Raw genomic sequence first — 12794 nt, 5'->3', positions numbered from 1 at the left:
GCAGCAGCGGGTTGTGGGTGTGGGGTGGGATGGCCCTGTGCTGCTGTCACCAGTGGGTATTACACAGAAAGGTCTCGTGTCTCTGGGGAAGGGGGGTGCAGAAGCTGTCTGAGCTCAGCAATATCTGCAGCGGTGCAGAATTGGCCACCGCCGGCGGGTTTCACTGCCAAAGAGCAAGCTGCCTGCAAGCACTGCCTCCTCCAGCCAGCCTCGGGGGCCGGGACCCAAGCGGAGACCATATATCTCCACGTTCTGCCTTGCTACCAAGTTGGAGAAGGAAAATGCAGGAGGGGTTTTGTTAACCCTCTGCTGGGTGACTGCAGAGGAGCGGAGCGGAGCCGAGCAGCCCCGTGAGCCCCTTGCGCGCTGCCAGACGCCCAACAGGGAGGGCACCAACAGGGCAGGGCAGGGCTTTGCCCCTCCAAAAAACCACCAAGACCCCAGGGACACAACATGAGATGAAGGCAGGATGTGCAGCACAGCTGGATCAAGGTCCCCAGGGGTTATACACACGTACACATGCCCATGGGCACATACACCCTGGGACCAGCCGTGGGATGGCCGGATCCTGCCCCAGCAGCGCTGCTGTTACATGTCCTTGCCCAGGCTGATTGCATCCTCTGGGCATGACCTGAGAGCCATGTCCTGGGTCCTCTGTAAGTACAGAGCAGGGGAAACGTGGCCAATAAACTTCAGAGTGAGTTTATTTTCATTTGACTAACGTTTCTCACACCTTCAGTGCCTCGATGCGCACAGCTCTGTGCACCAAAGGCACCCCTTTGCCTCTCCTCTCCCCTATTTCATTTGAGGAGCCGACACAAGCCCGATCAGCTCAAGCATCTCCTTCCTTCCTGCTGGCAGAAGCTGCAGCCCTCGCAGGAGTGTCTTTCCCGTGTCCCCCTGCCCCTCTCCGATGCCGAGGGTCCGCGTGCGACGCTGCCGGGCCGGGGACCGACCTCGCAGAGCCAGCAGAGCCGTCTCCACGCAGCCCGTCAGGAAGAGGTGCCTCATAAACCCAAATAGTGATTTCCTGCTGCAGTCGGTGGGAGTTGTTTTCTTTAAAAACGCAGCTGAAACCAGAGAGGAGACGGAGTTAGCTGAAATATCTGGGAGCTGGGGAGCTCGCCGTGCCGGGAGACAGCGCCGGCAGCCAACACACACACACACATGCGCAGGCACCCGCCGGGGATGCCAACATTTGAAAGCCATTAACGGGAATATCTGGGGAGGAAAATTCAGCCCTACCTTTAACCCCACACCGAAACGCACCGAATGGCCGCGGTGAGTTATAGAGTGAAAAAAGCGGCACCGATTTTTTTTTTTTTTTTGCTTTGAGACCAAAGCGCTCGTCCCTCCCAAAGCAGGGAAAGTTGGCACACCCTGCGCACACGTGCGTGACAGAGCGAGCAGCCAGCCGCCTCCCACACATTAAATTCACTCCTCTTTACATGCTCGGCCTCGTGTGGGCTCCCGCTCACACCCACCGCCTTCCCCGTGTGCACAGATGTGGTGGTGGTATGTGGGGGGGGTGACCCGAGCCCCCTGCCTCCTCCGTCCATTTGTGTGTGCGCGTGAGACAGACCCTGCTAGATGCCAGAGAGTCTGGCAGGGGTGTGTATATATATACATACAGACACATTTTTATATAAATATATATATATATATCCCTTTCTGCATGTATATAGACACACGCACACATATATATAGCCAAATACACACATATATACACAGAGACATATTTTTATGCATTCATCTGCTCGTGCACATTTTTATGCGCCCTCCCCGGTGCTGCTATCCGTGTTATCTTGCTGTTAGAGGCTTCGTCCCAGCAGCAGCCTGTGGATTTCATCTGGCTCTGGGTGGCTTTCCCAAGCACTGGGATGCCCCAGCCTTGTTTGCTCTCCCCTCCCCATGCTGAAGACGTCCCATTTGCCCTCTCGTTTGCAATTACCAGGGCTCAGCAGCCCCTCAGCAATCCGGGAGCCATCCCCTGTGCTGCCATTTGGTGTTAATTATTTGCCAGCACTGCTGGTGCTGGAGGGATATGGGGCTGGTGGCTCCAAGCTCCATGTCCACCCAAGCCCCATTGAATCCCAAGCTTTTTAGTGCCTATGCCTGTTCCCAAGTATGGACCAAGTATGGACCACAAAAGATTTTGTATTTAAGGAGCTGAGTTGCAGTGTGCTTGCGTGTTCAGCACCGCCGGGTGTCCAGCCGCTGCTTGAGGCTGTGCGCCTCGTGCCACTGCAAAGGGCAGAAAAGCACCTCACTGGTGCTCATCGTAGTTATTTTACTCAAGACTCTGGCAGCACGAAGGGAACTCTTTTAACACGCACACGCTGCTGGGTGAGCAGCCTGTGCTGGCGATTACCCGAGTAACCTCACGCCTCCGAGCCGCCTTTTTTTTGCTTTGCAATAAATCCAACCCCGGCTATCGCCGCGCTGCCTTTCATTTGTGCTCAGCCTCCACCGGCCGCACGAGCATCGCGCCGCTCGCCCCTCGCTGCACATCGGCTGCTCCGAGATGGTTTCCAGCTGTTGTGAGCAACCGGACGCGTTGCGCCGGGGCTCAGCCCCTCGCGCCCAGCACGGGGTCGGCCACGCTTTATGATCCCAGCCGGGCTTTTCGGGCAGCCCAAACCTGGCCTCTTCCACTCGAGCCGGTGCCTTTCGACGCCAGATCGACCAAGGTGTGAGGTTCTTTGGGCGCTCCCACCTGCTTAATCCCCAATCGCACGGATTTGGAGCTGGTTTTATTGGCATGCTGCTGCCCTCTAGTGAAGGGCCGGCCTCCGCTCCCAGCCTCCCCGCCACGCTCGCACTGGGCCCAGTTGCCCGACCTCTGGTCGGTTCCTCGTGTGGGAAATCTGGACACGAGCGTCCCATTTTTGTTGCTCAGCATCTGCACCCCTTGGTGTCATCCATCAGGTCAGCAAAGACTTTACAGAATTGGATCTGAAGCAGCCTCTAGCCCAAAAGACAATTCTCTTGGTGGGGGGGGGGAAGAATCCTTATAAGAGACATTAAAAGAGATGTTGGAGGCTGCATTGGCAGTTGAAGGGCTGGTTGGCTCTGATCTGCCCTGTGCTCAGCCCCACAAACAGGGGGCTTCTGGGCTGCTTGGCTCTCAGGGGTCTCGCTTAGCCCCAGGCCGGGGACCAGCCAGGTGCGGGGCGTTAGCGTGGTGATGGCGATGGCAGAAGAAATCTCCCAGCAGCGAATCCCAGCAGTGATGGGGAACCCCCTGCCCATGGGCTGGGGTATAAAAAGGTCTTGACAAGACAAAGCTCTCTTTGCTTGGGTAAGGGGGATGGACTGCAGTGAGTGGCCAAGGTAAGCATGCCCTCCCCTTCCCCCTGGAAAGCAGAGGAGGGTGGCTGGGGTCACAGGCAGATTCCTATGGTGCCCCTTGGCTCTGTTCTCCTGGAAAACTTCAGCCTCTGTAAGGACCTGGAGTTCCTCGAGTGCCTGTTGCAGGCCTGCTCGCGGGCTGTATTGCCAAGCTAGCTTGATCCCAGGGTTGTTTCCAGAGCAGTAGAGATTTGGGGCTCCACTCACCTGGCTGGTGTGAAGGACTACACCAGGTGCTCAGGACCCCCAGCTCTGTGTCCTCCATCCCTGTGTCTTGTACTGAAGGACTGAGCAGCTCTGTAGCAACCACACAGCCACTGCTGCCTGTAGCGGGGCTGTTTCAGAGGGTTTTTTTATTTACATGGTGCTTTCCAAACCTGCAGTGAGAGCAGCTCTGTGCATGCTTCAGCCACCGTTATCCCCATGTACTGGAGGGCAGAGCAAGGCTGGCCTTGTGGGCACGGCTCTGAATGGTAGACAGCAGAGCTAGCTCGTTTCACCTTCCTCAGGCATCAAGTAGGAATGCAAACCCTTCTCCCCTTCCCACCCAGCCTCTTTAAATTGCAAACATCAGTGCTGGCATCCAGGCCCTGCGGAGCACCTAGCATGGGGTGCTGCCCTGCTCCAGGCTGTGCAGGGATGACCCTGGGCTTGTGCCAGGAGGAAACCCCTCTCAGTGCCCCAGTCCTGCAGCCCATCTGCCAGACCAGCCTTTGGCTCTCCTGCAGCCTCTTAATTGAGAGCAAACACTTCTCCATAGGAGAAAGGAAGCAAATAAGGGAGGCGAACATTTACATCCCAGGCAGTATTTCCTGGCTGTAAAGGGGAAGCTGTTGTGGCCACGGCACATAAATAGCCCTTTGATTATTTTCCTACTTACAGTTTTGAGCAGCCCTGCAGCAGCCCAGGCTGTCTGGCAGGGCACATCCTGGCTCAGACCCCCAGGGACCATTTTTGGGTCAATGCTCCTCTGTGCTGCCCGTGAGCACCTCTGAACTCACCCTCCTGGGACGAGTATCGATATCCCTTCCTTACAGGGAGGACATGAACACTCCTTATGCCTAATACAGCTGCCCTAGTAGGGGCTGACTTGCTCCAGAAATTGCTGTGGCCTCAGCAAGGACTCGCTGGGCACAAAGCAGAGCGTGGTGCGGGCTGGGACCGTCCCTGCTGGGTGCCCCTTGGTCCCTTTGAGCTGCTCTGTTTGGGGTTTGCTGGGTGTGTATAACATGGTAACATCCTGTAAAGCTTGCTCTGTTCCAGGCTGTGGTTTATGTCCCCTTGGTTTCATGTTTACATTGAATTATTTTCAATAAAGGTTTTTTATTGTCCTATTTCATGTTCAATAGAGGCTGCTATTGACGATGGCTCAATCTGGTGCCATAAAAATGGCACATGGCAGAAATGTAACGAAATGCCCTTTCACGATATGGTTGCACAAACTACAAAAAAAGCCCCTGATAAATTCTCACTTAATAAAACCGCTTGCAGAGAGGTAAGAAATGCTCTCAGAGCACGTAACACTTCAGTGCTTCGGCTCCTAAGATGGGGGTGCCCTGTGCCCCTGGGGCTGGCTGGGGGCTGGCTCAGCTCCTTGCTGCTGCTTTTTCCAGATCTGGGGAGTTTTGACTTTTGTCCTATGAAGAGTTTTGCTGGGACATGTAACAGGTTTTCTCACTTTGTTCTTTCCCTCCGTGGCTTTCAGACAGCATGAGCCGGAGTCCTCTGCATGTTCCCACCAAACCAAGCAACACGGACGAATGTAACTGCCCTGTGCAGACAGCAGCGTTGTGGGAGCATCAAAACCCCTTCCCTAAGAACAGCTCTCACCTTTCCTGGGGAAACCTCAGGGTTCACCAGCTCTTAAAAGGAGCTTGTCCAGCTTGGTGACAGGAGGGTGAGGGCTGGAGGGCAGGGGGCAGCTGTCAGCCCTGGTCAGCATCTCCTGCAGCTGCATCCTCACCTGTGCTGCTGTGCTTCCCTGTGCAAGCCTGAAGCACAAAGCCACCCACCCTTCCCACACCTCTCCCTTTTCCTGTTCCTATTTGCATAAGCACAGCAGTGCTCTGGTTAATAAAATAAAAACGCTGATGGGACACAAACCCATCAGCATTTCTAAAGAGGGGGGTTAAAGAGGGATTTGTCCTCATGATGTGGCTGCTCTGCAGTTATCCCACCTGGAGATGGTTTGGGGGGTTTCTGGGCATCTGGTGCCAGCTTTAACAAAAAAAAGTTGGCTGTTACCATGAGGACTCCTCCCTGCAGAAGAGTGTAGAGATGCAGACCAATACATAAAAGTAGTAAGATGGGGGGAAAAATAATGTATCAAGTTCTTTTGCTACTATTCCCAAATAGAAAACAAAACCAAAAATGTCCTTTTGTCCCCTCACTTGCCCTCTACAGATGCACATGCGAAATCTAATTAAAATTTAGCAGAATAATAATAAAAAAGACACAGTTTTTAGCTTTAAAAAAAAAAAAAGGAGGTAGAAAGAAAGAAGATCCTTAACAAAGGCCATAATATTAACAGGGCTGATTCGTCAGCTGCTACCTGATAATATAGAGTTGAGAGAGCTTTATTAACGTTGGAAGCCTTGGCTCTTTGTTAATTACGGGCTTTGCTAATGATTTGGAATATTGGCCGGTTCTGGGGGATGTTGATGAATAGAGACCTCGCCAAGATTTATTCCTAATTATCTCATTTGTCTCCCTCCATTACTTTTTATGGCTGAAATTTATGGAGCTATTACCAGGGACCTCGCCACAGCTATGAGATGATTTGGGAGAAGAGAGATGTTTAATAATAATAACAATAATAATAATAATAAAATGCCAGATTAATAGGGAACCGATTATGCTGTGGCGGGTGGGGGGACCATTCCTCCGTGACCCCTGGGCATCCCCTTGAGCCCCCATCCCCGGGGGGACGATGTCCTTGCCAGGCGGTGCCTGGAGATGCTGATGGAGCCGGCTGGAAACTCCTCCTGGCACCTGTAAGAGTTGGGAAACTCACTTCAGAGCGGACAGCAGAAATTCAGCAGGATTTTCCTTCCTCCTCCCTCATCTCCGGATTTTGCTGCGGATGCTCGGGAGCTGTTGGGGTTGCTCCAGCGGGGCTGGATGCAGCCGAGGGGAAACCCCAAGCCCTGCTCCGACACACGGCTCCTGCTGCAACCCTGGAGCTGGTGACAACGCTAAAAGCAACACGGGGATTGTATCCAGATGCCAATATTTCCCTTTCCCCATTTGTCCTTACCAAAATAACCCAGTGCTTCCATCTCCCCGTGCCCATGGAGCAGAGCTGCAGACAGTCCCGCTGAGCACCAGCAATGCCCTGAAGGGTTGCAGCTCCCTCGAGCCATTCTGTAGGATTTTGGGCTGTGTCCCCACAGCGGTGGTGGCACCCTGACACGTCTGTCACCCCACCATGGGCTCCACCAGGAATGCCAAGGGGTTCCCTGCAAAGCAAAGCCTCCTTGCAACCCCAGCCCAGGGCAGGGGGCAGAGCCCAAACCCTTTAATTACAACGCAAAGCAATTATTTTTCTCAGCTGCGCTGGGGACTAATTCTCTCCCAGAGTCTCCCAGTAAACATTTTCCCAGTACTATCAAATTTGCCACACAAAGGCGAGCCAGGGCTGCAGCTTATCTCTGCTGAGTATTATTCGCCTATCTTCCAGCATGTAAACCTACTCTAGTCCTGATAAGAGGCCTTAGACAAAAGATCAAAGCAAGCAAGACTCTTACGGAGAGGAGGGTTTTCTTCTTTTCTTTCTCTCTTTTTCTTTTTTTTTTTTCTCCACTGTTAGTATAAATTTGCAGATCCAGAAGCTGCTGCATTCCCGCCCAGTAACACAGATTAAAATAATTACCCACAGCTGGCTTCACGAGCCAAGAGGAAAAGAAATATCAGCGCCACAACACGGGGAGACCCAAACTGCAGCTGTGCCCTCGTGGGGACCTGGCAGCCCGGCATCCCCGGCTGGCACCAAACGTCCCCGGTGCTGCGGCAGAGGTGTCCCAGCAGCTGGGTGAAATATTTTACCTCTGTCCCACGTCCCCATCACCCACCCAGGCACGGCTCCGCGGCACATGCAGCGCGGCGAGGGAGGCACCTCTCCGAATCGGGGCAGGAAACAACGCAGGCCTTTGTCCTCTCTGCGGGGGCTGCTGCTCCCGCTGATGGAGCAAAAGGCTCCTGCTTCCACGCTGAAGCTCCCACCTTCGGCATTTCCCCCTGTGGAGCAGGAGACCCCCGGTTTGCAACAGCACCAACCAGAAAATGCAGCTTCAGCGCCAGCCCAGCCACCGCTCTGGGAGAGAGGAGGGAAATTTCCACTGAGAAACTTGGTCCGAGCAGGATGTTCTGGATTTATTTGGGATTTGGGGCTGTACACGGGGTCCCTGGGGGCTCCAGGCACTTGTCCAGGGCATCAGTCCCTGGCACCTTGCTCAGACCCAGGGTCAGCACCCAGCGCCCTGTGCCCCTGCAGCTGGACCCCCCCGGCCCCCCTAATTCCCCACGGAGATAGGGTGCTGTCACAGCAACCCTAGCCATTGGTGAGCCTGAGCCAGGTTGCACAGCTTCTGCACATAATTTAACAGGAAAAAAAAAGGGAAATATTGCAGTTGTTGAAACAAGATACGTCAGTGGTCATTATTTTTTATTTTAAATAAAGCATTTTTTCTCCCTGCTTTGAAAGGGGAAGGGGCTGCTTGTTTGATGGCCAACATAATCAGCATGAAACACTTCAGCTGGGGTTAAACTAGGTATTTGGGTACAGCGCTCTCCCACCAGCCCAGGTTTTGTTTTCTCCCTCCTGGTTTTGGCTGCCAGCCCCCAAGTCTGTGATGCTCCAGGAGGCACCAGCCCTGCCCCAGGGATGGGTTACAAGCTGCGGTCCCACCACCCAAGTGAACATCAGTGCAAATGAAAATTGGGGTCACCTGGAGATTAACTGAGCTCTCTTCTTCTCCAGATCAGGAAGGAGGATCATCATGGTTATTTCTGTTTTGAAACACCCAGGTGATGCTCAGAGATGAGGGTGGTGGCGATGGATGGGACAGGGGCGGGTCTCAGCGCATTCAGCCCGTACATCCCAGCACAACCCCAGGGATCTGCACTTAAATCCACACCCCCAGCGCCCTGTAGACCCCAGCAAGCCCCCAAGGCACCGAGGCGATGCTGAGCCCCCTCTGCCCCGCTTGGTTTTGTCCCCCAGAGCCAGGCTCAGCCCCTGGCAGCGCTGGCAGGCAGCAGCAGAGGATCAGGCTCCCAAGCGCAGAGTGCAAGCACCCCCCTTCCCGCCCGTCAACACAGATGGCAAAATCTAAATGTTATGATAAGGTATTTCTCCCAAATTTCCATCTTAATAGAATTACGAGCCTGTAATTACCCTACAAGCCTGAAAACCTGCCGGAATCCCAATTAGGAATCTGAGGACATAATTGGCCCCTAATTAGAAAGATTTGTCAAATGTGAGCAATTTTCTCACCTCTTCATTTTTTTTTCCCTTTTCCTCCTCTTTCTCCCTGGTGAAAATACAGATATTTTCCTTTCCCCTCCGCCTCTCTCCCCATAAACAGGGGGCTGCGCCCTCCCAGCTGCACCACGCTCCTCTGGGCTCTTGTGAAAGACGAACTCCACGGCAGGTGTTAAGCCATTTTAAAAATTCCTGGAAAACTGCACTATTAAAAAAATAAATAAAAAAAAAGGAGAGAGAGGGAGAGACCTGCAAAACCGCAGCCTGGGGGTTTGGGCTTTGCTCCGGCCGTGAGGATGGGTGCTGGTGGGCGAGGCTGCTGTTGGTGCAGCTTTTAGGGCAGGGAGATGCATCAAAGGCAGCGGATTCTGGGCATGGCAAACTGGGGTACAGGGCTTCACCCCATGGCTGTGATCCCCAGGTGGCCAAAGGGGTTTTGGGGAGCAGCTGGACAGGGGCATGAGCACAGCAGGGTGCAGCAGGCTCTGGAGCAGCGAAGCTTTGCAGAGCATCGCCCCACGTGGCAGCGGCACAACCAGATCCAGAGCAAATCCTCTCCCAAACCAAGCAGGGAGCTTAAACGCCTGGCACAGCCCCACACCAGCCTGGCCCTAAGGCACTCACAAGCCCTGACCCTGCACGCCAGAGGGGCACAGAGCAGCCAAAAAATGAAAATCCTCCTGGGGAGCAAAGCCACCGCAGCTGACGTGAGCGCGCAGCAGGTAAGCGTGCTGCTTGAAGCATCCTCAAGGCAAGCGGCCAGCTGAGCTTGGGGGGAATTTGGGCCAAAAAAGGTCTGCTTGAGGCAAAGCGTTGCTGTCCCTGCGATAACAGGCAACCAACCACTGCTGTCTGGCAGGGAGAGGTGGAGCAAGGAAGGAAAAGGAGAAAAACCAAGGGGATAAAGGGAGCAAGTGGACGGACTTGCCAAAAGGGAAAAGTTGCCTCTCTGGGGAGGACGCGCATGCTGCGGTGCCAGGAGCAAGGTGCAGGAGCGTGGCTTGCACAGCACCTCCTGGGGATGTCCCCGGTGTGGCCATGCCATATCACCAGTACCTGATCATTAACAACCCCTAACGAGCACTGGGTGCCCCCAGCACCTCTCACCCCTGGGTGGGCACAGCCCCTTCCCCTGCCCAAGCTCCACGTGGAGCCACGTGTCCCTGTCCCAGTCCCAGCACCCCGGGTGCTGGGGGTGCAGCCTCCCCCCTTCCTCCTCCTCCTCTTCCTCCCACCAGAGGCTCTTTAGTTAAAAGCGACAACAGGAGGGGAGGGATTGGGGGGGGGTGGGCATAGGGGGAAGCCTGGTTTTCCTAATTAACAATTAGCACAGAGTGTGCTGCTAATTATGTGGTTCCATGTAATTAAGAAGCTAATTAGTGCAGTGTCAATTAAGATTTAATTAGTACCCTTGTCAAAAATACTTGAAAGCGCAGTTTATATGCAAGTACTTCAATATTTCAATGGTCATGATCTCCCCAGCGCAGGGAAGCAGCCAGCTTGCCAGCCCTCACTGGAGCCTGCTAACAGCTCGCCGGGGTTTATTGATATCGTCCTTTAATCCACCACCGCCGCTCGGAGCCCCGGACCAGGCACGTTTCTGGATGCTGCAGGCGGTGACGTGGCAGAGCTCGGCTTCCCCCGGGGGGTGCCGAAGCCCCCTCGCCGTGGCTGCGTGGTGCAGGGCCCCCGCTGCCCTCCTGGCTTTGGGCATCACCGGCAGCTGGGGACACCCCCACACAGCCTCCTCGCCTCCCAGGAGCTCCCAGCTCCTTTAAAGCAAGCACGCAGCCCCCGCAGCTGCAGAATTTTGTGTTCCCAAGTGCTTTAATTCTCATAACCATCCCTCTTATGCCTGAAGACGGCGGTGACTTGCTTACGGCCGTATCGGTGCCGGAGCTGAACCCACGCCCTTCCAGCCTGGCAGACCTGTGCTCCCCCCAGGCACCCTGCGTATCCCCATGGGACACCTCGGGGCAGCTTTGGTCACTTCTCTGAGCTCCAATGCCCCCCTGCCACAAGGAGGGGACAGCAAAGGGTCCCCAAAAATCTTGGACAGCGAGGGGTCCCCAAAAGCCCTGGGGAGCCAAAGGAGGTGCCTGGTGATGGCAGAGCAGAACAGAGACATGAAGGAGGGATGGGGAGATGGGGGGGCGAATAATTCCCATCCCCACCACCCACAGCAGCAGCAGCCATGCCCCCCCCCAGTGAGGGGTCCCATCCGAGGGCTGGGATCACCCCGGGATTCCTCACTCCAGGGGAGGTGTGGGATGAGGCAGGGGGAGGAGAGGAAGAAATATGTCCAGGGCTCTCGGGGCTCCAGGAGGCACACAAACAAAAACCTACCTAGAGAAACAAACCAGGGAAAGTCTGCAGCTTGTAAATCATCCCCGTGCAAGCAGCTCGAAGGCTCACGAGCCCAGAAACGCGAGGAACAGAGCCAGCTGCTCGCTATTTCTCAGCTCGCCCCGTTTCAAAGGCGCGCTTGTGGTGCGCAAGCTCCGATGTGTCAGTGCGGCAGCTGGGAGGGGAAACAGCTCCCAAACCTGGCAGCTGGCCTCCCGGGAGCTGCTTCCCGTCCTGTTCTCCTCTAGGCCAGCAAAACCTTGCCCTCCTTGCTGGGGGCACTTTCCCCCGTGCGAGTCCACCCTCCGAGCATGCACACACACCCCACGGGGCTCCCAAACGTTTCCAAAGGTGCGCACTTCCCCGGTGCCAACGTTTCCAGCTGTGCAGCCAGCAAATTAAAACCTGGCTGGCTCGGGAAGCCGACTGCTTTGTGTTTGGAGTCCTGCCCATTGATTTTATGCACTGGGAAATGCTTGGCTTCATTGTGGACCACAGTGTTGCAGCAGGCACTAGCCAGTCCCAAAGAGCCCAACCCACGGGAGCAGCGCACCCAACGGCCCCACCAGCCACCACCCAACCCCTTCCCAAATGGATATCACCATGAAATGATAAACGTGGCCATGGACTGGAAGGTTTTGTTGTCTCAAGGAGTTTTGAGAGTGAGAGACAGAGGCAGCATCTCTGCCAGGCCACGGGACCGGGCTGGAGGCACAGAGCATCCCTAGGAGATGGAGCCCTTCCTCACTCTGCTTCTCCCCAGGGGAACACGGGTGGTTTTATACCCCATAAGAGCAACAGGAGCCAAATTTCTTGTCCCTATGAGAATTGCGTCTCCATGGGAGGCTTTCGGCAGCCTGTGGAAGAACTGAATGTGCCTGAGGGATTAAAGCAGGGTCAGGCCAATCGCCCCGAGTAACCCCAGGGATGAAATCAGACCTCAGCCAGGAAGGAAGCAAAGACCAGGGCAGCACCGGCACTGAGCACCCGGGGGTCTCAGTGGAGGGGATGCCCTGGGCAGAGCCAGACCCCTGCGTTTTGGGGTTGGTGAGGACAGACCCTGCATCACCCCATGGCTTTGAGCAGGGCCGTCCCACGCTTGGGTCCAACAGGTTGTCACCATCCCAGCACCTCGCCGCAGCGCTGGAGATGAGGACAAGGACACGTGGGATCGTGACCTTGTTTCACAGGGGAGAAGATGACGCAGGACAGGAGCAGAGCACCCGCCCGGAGCTGCGCCCATCAAAGCCCCCAGGCAGGGGACGAGCCCGGGAAGCGCGGGAGGGGCTGGGATTTTTCCCTTCTCCCTGCCCCCAGCCTCGCACGCCGCCGAGCCGCCTGCTCTCCCACAACGGCTGCCAAAATACAGCGAGACAGGGTATAATTACAGACACTTACTGCGGCCATTACACCACCAGCACGGGCTGCGCAAAGTGACACACGACCCGTCAACTCCTTATTCACGCCATTAAGGGGACTCATTAGCATCTTCGCTCAGAAGCAAAATTACCCTCACTGCTCATTTCAAGATGTCATAAATTTTAATTTAGGACCCAAAGATAGCACAATGGGAGCGAGCCAGCTCTCCCGGCAGTGGCGGGCTGGCTGAGGGAGG

This window comes from Cygnus atratus, chromosome 24 (assembly GCF_013377495.2).
Source record: "Cygnus atratus isolate AKBS03 ecotype Queensland, Australia chromosome 24, CAtr_DNAZoo_HiC_assembly, whole genome shotgun sequence".
In the NCBI taxonomy this organism is placed as follows: Eukaryota; Metazoa; Chordata; class Aves; order Anseriformes; family Anatidae; genus Cygnus; species Cygnus atratus.
Note: the sequence above shows the minus strand (reverse complement) of the source record.